This window comes from Dermacentor albipictus, chromosome 8, assembly GCF_038994185.2.
Source record: "Dermacentor albipictus isolate Rhodes 1998 colony chromosome 8, USDA_Dalb.pri_finalv2, whole genome shotgun sequence".
Classification (NCBI taxonomy): Eukaryota; Metazoa; Arthropoda; class Arachnida; order Ixodida; family Ixodidae; genus Dermacentor; species Dermacentor albipictus.
In genome coordinates this window covers 64,618,630-64,626,323 of record NC_091828.1, presented here as the reverse complement: position 1 = coordinate 64,626,323, position 7,694 = coordinate 64,618,630, and the positions used below count along the sequence as shown (strand labels likewise).

General features: G+C 45.7%; 1 long non-coding RNA gene across 3 annotated transcripts in view; it reads right to left on the bottom strand.

The window, feature by feature from the left end:
• Nucleotides 1-1,151: 1,151 nt before the first annotated feature.
• LOC135914300 (uncharacterized) overlaps nucleotides 1,152-7,694 on the bottom strand; it is a 28,512-nt gene continuing 21,969 nt past the window's right edge. For all 3 annotated transcript variants that reach the window (XR_011507959.1, XR_010568277.2, XR_010568276.2), the window contains 2 exons: nucleotides 7,377-7,606; nucleotides 1,152-1,911 (listed from right to left, as the gene is read on the bottom strand). This is a non-coding gene — a long non-coding RNA (uncharacterized lncRNA). The remainder of the gene's footprint in view (nucleotides 1,912-7,376; nucleotides 7,607-7,694) is intronic.

Genomic DNA, 7,694 nt, shown 5'->3' with positions numbered 1-7,694 from the left:
TGCAACTTGCTGATGTTTCACCGGTGCTTCACCGGCGTGATATTAGGGATTGGATCAAAGTCGTCACGTCCGTTCTTGAGTAGCGGTGCGGTGGCTTTCGTGCCACGCTTCTTTGGGAGTGACGCTCTTCTTCTGTCGCCCCACCTCTCTCTTCATCAGAGACTCGGCTGTTCTGCCGGCGCGGCGTTGGAGCAGAGCTACTTTTATAACCCCGTAGTAACGTCACGACTTAGATTCGCATCTGCACACCCGCATCTCCGCATTGCATCGGCACGGCAAGGCAAAGCTATGGTGAAGCGGTGCCAGCGCGTGCGATGACGTCATCGCTCGGCGAGGTTTTGCTGGCCACGTTCGCCGGCCTAACCACCAGCTTAAACAGCACTGCTGTTAAAAAACGAGAACAGTACTCAAGAGAAACAGGGGTGTTGCAAGGGTGGGTTCCCCAAGTTATCTCGGCAGTGAAAGGGTTCAATACAGTGTTGTTACTGGCGTGTAACAGACTCCATTTGAAGTGTAGCTGGTTGTCTCTGATGCAATAATTTCCAGGCACAGGCATCATTGAGTTGCTCTAGGTGAATGGTTTAAACAGTGCAGTTGCTTACAGTTGCTGCTACCACTCTGTCTACCTGCTAGTGTCTAATTTGTCTAAAGCTAGCTCATTTGTGCTGCACGTACACCTGGCAGGGGATGGAGCTGGTGAGCTTGCAGGCAGACAGGCTAGAAAGTGGCCGTAACAGTAAAAATAGAACTGTGCAGTAACTGGCGAACAGCTCTGGCGAACATCTTAGTCACGTAGTGGGTCCAAGCACTAGAAGCGGAAAGGACAGTGTCCTTACACTCCCTACAACTTCCTGTGGCACAACCAGGGCTACTGGAACAGTGGTAACTCCAATGACAAGGTCCAGTGCTGTCCCACTAGCTGCGCTGGGCCACAATGAACAAAGCACCAAGGCTTATCTAGCTGTCTTTGGACTCCTTAAGGACACCTGCTGTCCAAGATTGGTGGTAAGCTATTCGCACCCTCCGAGTCGGAGGGGATCGAGCGACAACAAACCCCACCCGCGTGCATTTATTGGTGGTTCGACTGCTGACCGGCGATAAGGTCCACGCCTGATCGACCGTGGACCAGAGGCATGAGACGGGAGGCGACGTACAAACATACGCTCGATTTATTAAGTTAAATCATGCCCGAGGCATAATGAAAAAAAGAATACACAAAATACAAGCAGTTGGCCTTAGCTTCACGGAGCGCGTGCTGGTCACACACAACACGCGCCCTGACGCAACGTGCGACACAAAGCCCACCAAGAGGGAACTACTAACACTCGCGAAATAAAAAAAAAATATGTGACACAAATGAAAAATAGACGCGACAATAAACGCAGCAAACACTACTCTAGCTGAACATACAAGAATTAACATGCGACGAATGATTAGATGAAAGATGAAACGCGATCAAAAAAAGAGAGTCCGGCGGAAAGTTCTGAGAGTGGGCTGGAACACGAGGCTTATCTGTGGCGTGCTTGCCGAGATCCCGATCTGAAGAGCATCGGGCTGCCGGTACCTCGCTGCCAAAGATCTTGACGGACTTGCACCGTCTGTCGATCGACCGGCAAAGGATTCGGCCTGGAGATTTCAACCTGCCGACCACATCTTCAGCTGTCTCCCGGTGCATGACCACGCTGCTCCGTCTTCCAAACCTCTCTGCCCGCTCGCCAAGCCGCCTCGTCCCTCGTCAAGCTCCCGGCGTCCCACGTGACCCACCGGTGCGGCGAGCTTGGGAATAATGGGGAGCCCTGTTCCCCATCGCCGTGCAAGCAGCGTTGCGGCTGCGGCGGCAATGGCGACCCTCTCGAGGGGGACGCGGGCACGCACTTTGTGACACCTGCCCACTCTGTTTTGATGGTCAACCTGCAAGTTAAAAAGAAACATGAAAACCATCAGTTTTTGTACACAGAGCAGTGATCCTTAAACTACAAAGCACGAAAATCTGTGCTCTCCTGTTTTCACTTTTGTTACAGAGGTAGATAGTATCAACCAGTAAGATGGGGAACCAAGAAGCGTTATGGCTGCTCTAGCTTGATACTAAATTAAAAAATTTAGTAAAAAAAAACACCATCTAGTAAGTGTCCCACGAAAATGACACATTTTAAATGAGAACAGCTCTTCACTAGTATGAACACTTGGTTTAGCCCGATGCATCCAGCCAGAACCCGTCCGTGGCCATCCACATGTAGAGATAGTGCATGTCCTAGAACACCAGTGCCCATCAGCTCAGGAGCTGGGCATCTAATTGTACCTCGAGATAAGTGCTAAATTTGCAAGTGATAAATCGCAGCATGTCATATGAAAACTTCCTCTGCTTATACGGCAGTACGTTACAGCATTGCTGCTGGCACAAGAGGCCCACAGATTGTTTATGGTCTAACCTTATTGCACCGTGGCAAGAAATTGTTGCACCTTGAAGTTATACGCATGCCTTTTCCTTTTCTTACTGTTGGCCAGCAAAAGCCACAGCCTCGTGGCATTCAGTCAATGATATGAGACTTGCCAGTAGAGCTGGTAACTAAGTTGGAACTGAGAACCACAGTGGACAGTTGCAGCAGAGAAAAAGAGCTGTGATAGCAGATTACCAAGTACAATTTCCAATAACTTTATGGCAGAACAGAATAACGTCTGGTTGTTACAATTGAGAGTGCAAAAAGTGCCACAATGTGGCATGCATGCATCACTGTGCAGCATTTAGGCTCTTCTTGTACAAGTGTTTTTTTTTTCTTAACCTGATGAAAAACATTTGAATTACACTTCCCAGCACTTAGAACGTCCAAAATTAGCCTCGCCTAATTTGCCGGCTTAGGGTGGAATTTATGTCCACGTTATGAAAAACTGAAATTGGCATCCACAGGTTTTCCCAGTAAATTTTAATGGGCCTTCACACCAAATTTTGGAGATTGAATTCATGCACAGAAACTTCGCATAATTCCATGTAACTAATGACAACTTTTGCAGGCTGTATTTCTTTTTGTGAAAGTGACAAAGCAGAGAGCAACTTGGGCAAATAAGTGAGAAGAGATGTCAGCACGACATCATTTAAAGGGGCCCTGAAACGCTTTTCTAACTGAAGTCCCTATTTAACGATGTTGTCTCCCAAATCTCATGGGTACAAAATTTTTTTAAATACTTCAACTACAAGTGCAGTCGTTTCAATACCCAGCTTTCATTCTCCTTTCATCTCTGCTAGCACTCTGGAAGCTACACAGCAGAGAAACTAAGAGGGCAAAGCCCTGCTAAAAAGCTGGGCGTCGTAGCAGCAAAACGGCTCATTGTGACACCCCGTAGCGGCCGCTGCAGACTACGCTAAGCCAGCATGCTACTTCTGCCTTACGAAACTGACAACCTGTTGTCTGCATAAATAACACCACCCTAAAATTCCAGCCTAAAATTAGAATTCGTGGCACTATTTTCGATGCCGACCTCACGTTTCATGACCACCTAAATTGTACCTCCGACAAGAATCGGACAAATTCTTCTCTCTCCTCACCCGCTTGGCGGCTATAGTGTTGCGTTGCTAAGCACCAGGTCGCGGAATCGTATCCCGCCATTTAAATCGGGACGAAATGCAAAAATGCCCATGTCCCGTGCAGTGGGGCACGCTAAAGATGCCCTGGTGGTCAAAATCCATCGGGGGCCCCCCACTATGGTGTACCTCAAAACCAAATCGTGGTTTTGGCACGTAAAACCCCAGAATTCAATTCAATTCTCCTGTTGCCTCAGTCTCTTTCTCAATATGCACTACTCCTTCTTATCAGCAGATATATGCCTTATCTATAGTAAGGTCCTTCTCCCTTGAATAACTCGTGCATTTTCTGTTTGGAGGCCTACTTTCCTAACTTTGCAATTTAAAATGAAAATAACTTCTATCCAAAGAACCCTCCTTCTCGTGATTACCAGCTCGTGTCACACTACGTGAACATTATCTTTACAAGTTTCAGCTAATACGTTACCAATTTCTATAGAACCGGATCATCTCAATGCTCATATTTCACTATTCACCCTCAAAGTCCTTACATTCTGTGGCCCCACCACCTACACTCCCTTAAACATCCAATACCCGATTGATCCCTTGATCTTTCAGCTCAGCCACAAGCATCATTTTCATTTCCACTGCCACCAACTTAACCAGATTCATGCCATTAGAATCCTGCCTGTCTACCGTCCTTATACAGACAGCTCCTACACTTTACGCTCAGCCTTTTTAAACGACAGGGAGATCTTAAATAAATAGGTCGGTACAAAATCCATGGTCCTACCAGTTCCTACTCAACCGAAACCACCACGTTATTGGAAGTTCTCATTTACATCCCAACATACCACTCTTCTACACATTTTCAGGGACTGTTTATCACTGCTCACTGCATTAGCTAGTCTCACCACGATGAGTACCTACATTCAGGACACTGAGCAACTTCTTTTGTATCCAACACCTATGAGACACATAACCCTATTTCATGTCCCCGCACATAAGGGTGTCGTTGGTAACGAGCTTGCAGACACACTATTGCAAGCTCTGCGACATTGTACAGTATTTCCTGTGCAATTTTAGGATCATTAACTTCAGGTAGATCAAAAATGCATGCCACGTCTCATGCTCAACGGTCTGTAACCTGGATGTGGGAGAACCCAGAAAAACACCCATAGCATTCCTTCCCAACCCCAAAAAAGCAATAGCCCATCTACTTACAGCTCATGTGCGCTCAACATTTTATCACTAATCCTTATAGCATGCATGCATGTGGTATGGCATGCACAGATATTCTGCACAACTTTATTGTTGCCCATTAACCAAGCAGATTGCTAGTCTGATATGGCTACACAAATAATGCATTCTTAAAGTAAAATCTTCAAAAAATGTTTCCATTCATGTATGTTAGATCTTTACTCACCTACAATGCATGACCATGCGAAGAAAAGAAAGAACAGATGACAAACTCTTCCAAAGCGAGCACGAACCTTGTCGTCTGTTCTTCAACTTTAGTGGCCCGCTGATACTTTTTAGGTTTCATATTATTGTACACGCAATAACAAGTTCTCATAGTTAAACAAAATATGTTTTTGTGTGATAATAAAGCTAAAACAACTTTATATGTGCTGTTTTACCAGAAAATTAATCATTGTGACAGACAGAACGGTGCTTGCCTAGCAATCCGAGAACGACGCCAATCCGAAGTCACAATATACCGGCATTCCCATGCATACCGCAGCGCAGCTGCGCCAGATTTCCCTCTAGGTAATGTAGTGAGAAATGGAGTTTCTTACTACATTACCTAGAGAGAAATCTGGCGCTGCTGCGCTGTGGTATGCATGGGAATGCCGGTATATTGTGACTTTGGATTGGCGTCATTCTCGGAGAGACAGGACACCTTGAAGACGCGCTTGGCAAGCACCGTTCCGTCTGTCGCAATGATTCATTTTCTACTAAAACAGCATGTGCAAAGCTGTTTTGGTTTTATTATTACGCAAAAACATTTTTTTTAACTATGAGAACTTGTTATTGCACGTACGATTATATGTTACGTAAAAAGTATAAGCGGGCTGCTAAAGTTGGAGGACAGACGACAAGGTTCGTGGTCGCTTTGAAACAGTTTGTCATCTGTTCTTGCTTTTCTTCGCTTGGTCATGCATTGTAGGTGAGTAAAGATGTAATATGTGTGAATGGAAACATTTTATGACGATTTTGCTTTGAGAATGCATTATTTGTGTAGCCATATCCACGTTTTAGACGAAGCCTCGTACAACACCAGCCAACACGAGCCTCGCAGACACATATACCGTCATTCCCATGACGGCACAATGCCCCCTTAAAAAACTCCCATAGACGGTGGTGCCAGATTTCCCTCTAGGTGTTATAGTGAGAAACTCTATGAGAAACTCAATGAGAAACTCTATGTATAGATTAGGCTTGCTAGCATAGACCGATAACTACCATGACGATAACCATAGCGATACAGAGGTAGTGCCAAGTGCCAAAAGTGACTGCAAAGCCATAAGTACATCATTGCCGCCATGTTTTTTGAGAAGTACGTTTCTCTATTATGTAGCAATAAAATAATCACGGCAGCCCTTGACTGACTTCATTTCCGGCCTTTCGGCACTCCCAGCACATGCAAGCATAGCCTTTGAGATCGACGCACGCTAATTGGAGACGCCATCGCTGGCAGTGCAATTTGAACACCCCCTAGTGCCACCCGAACGTATGTGCCTCACGTGCCTCTGAGCTACGGGAACAGTCCGAATTAACCGAAGTATGACTAAATATGTCCAAATTAATGGGAGTATTGTGCCATAGGGTTACATACATGTTTGATGGGACCAGACTGCGTGTTCGAATTAACCGAATTTCCAAATTAACGGCGGCCGAATTAACAAGGTTTTACTGTACTCAAATGTCATGATATGTAGAAAACAATGAGATTCCTGCAAAGCCACTATTGTCGAATGTCGATTCGCAGCCTGTCACACACGCTTGCCACCTGTCGTGGTGGCGAGTTCTCACAACTGGCATTGGGCAATGTTCCTTTGCGCAGCAGAAATGTGGGAGTTTCAAAATTCATGCCTCTTATTTTCACCCATAAAAACTACAAAACATATAATAATCAAACAAGGTTTCAGCTGCACAATCATTGTATAGATATGTATTCAGTGCAAGTATGGTAGCACAAGGCAGGATGAGCACAAGGAAGTACACAGGACAGGAGCTAACTCACGACAGTTGTGAATTAGCATCCACGCTGTTTACTTCTCTGTCCTCGTCTTGTCTTGTGCTATCGCACTCATAATAAATCATTACCAACTAGCCCGTCTGTCAGTTCTAAGGGTTTGTATGCAGTGCTCATAAAAACCAGGACAAAAAAAAGGCAACTAAACTTTCTTAAACCCGAGATAACAGCCTTGTTGCACGAGTAGTCCATGTCTTGTGGGCACAAATGAGACGGGAATCTGAAGGCACTAAACTCAGACTGTGTGGTGGATTTAGTAGGACAGTCCAGTCAAATTCTGGAATGTGGTCTGCAGTCACAAAGCGAGTATGAGGTCCGCTGTAATTATGTTGGAAGCAAAATTCTGTCATCTTCTCTGTCTAACTATGCAAAAACAGACACAGCCGGTGTCTTCTTGCAGCACCCTGAATTGACTGTTCCTCGACAATCCTGGGCACCATGGACAAAACATCAGACACACGACACACGGCAGATGCTTTAGCTCTACAGAGCAAACGTGTGGGACGACAATAACACCAATGCACGGTTGCAAGCACGGCAGAACCACAGTATCGCAGCAGTGAACATGGCACGAAGTGATGTAAGGACTGAACAACTAACCTGCACAATGACGAGATGAACGGTTGCAATGCCTCGTGTATATTGTAGCCTGTTGATGCTGTCATGCTGAAGTGACTGGTTGGTGGCTTCAGCAGCATGTTGAGGAGTGAAGATGCTGATAAGTGCTCTTTTGCTGCTTCAAAGAACTAGCGGCCTCCACCATGGAATTTCCAGGACCGAATGCAGAAGCGCCCAGGGCTTGGTAATGCGGCAACACCAACAAAGACGTCCTGCACAATGAAGAACACGTACCTGGTTAGTGACCTTTCACTGTCAGTTCTGCCATGACAAAGTTCCAGAGCATACAAACTCACAAGA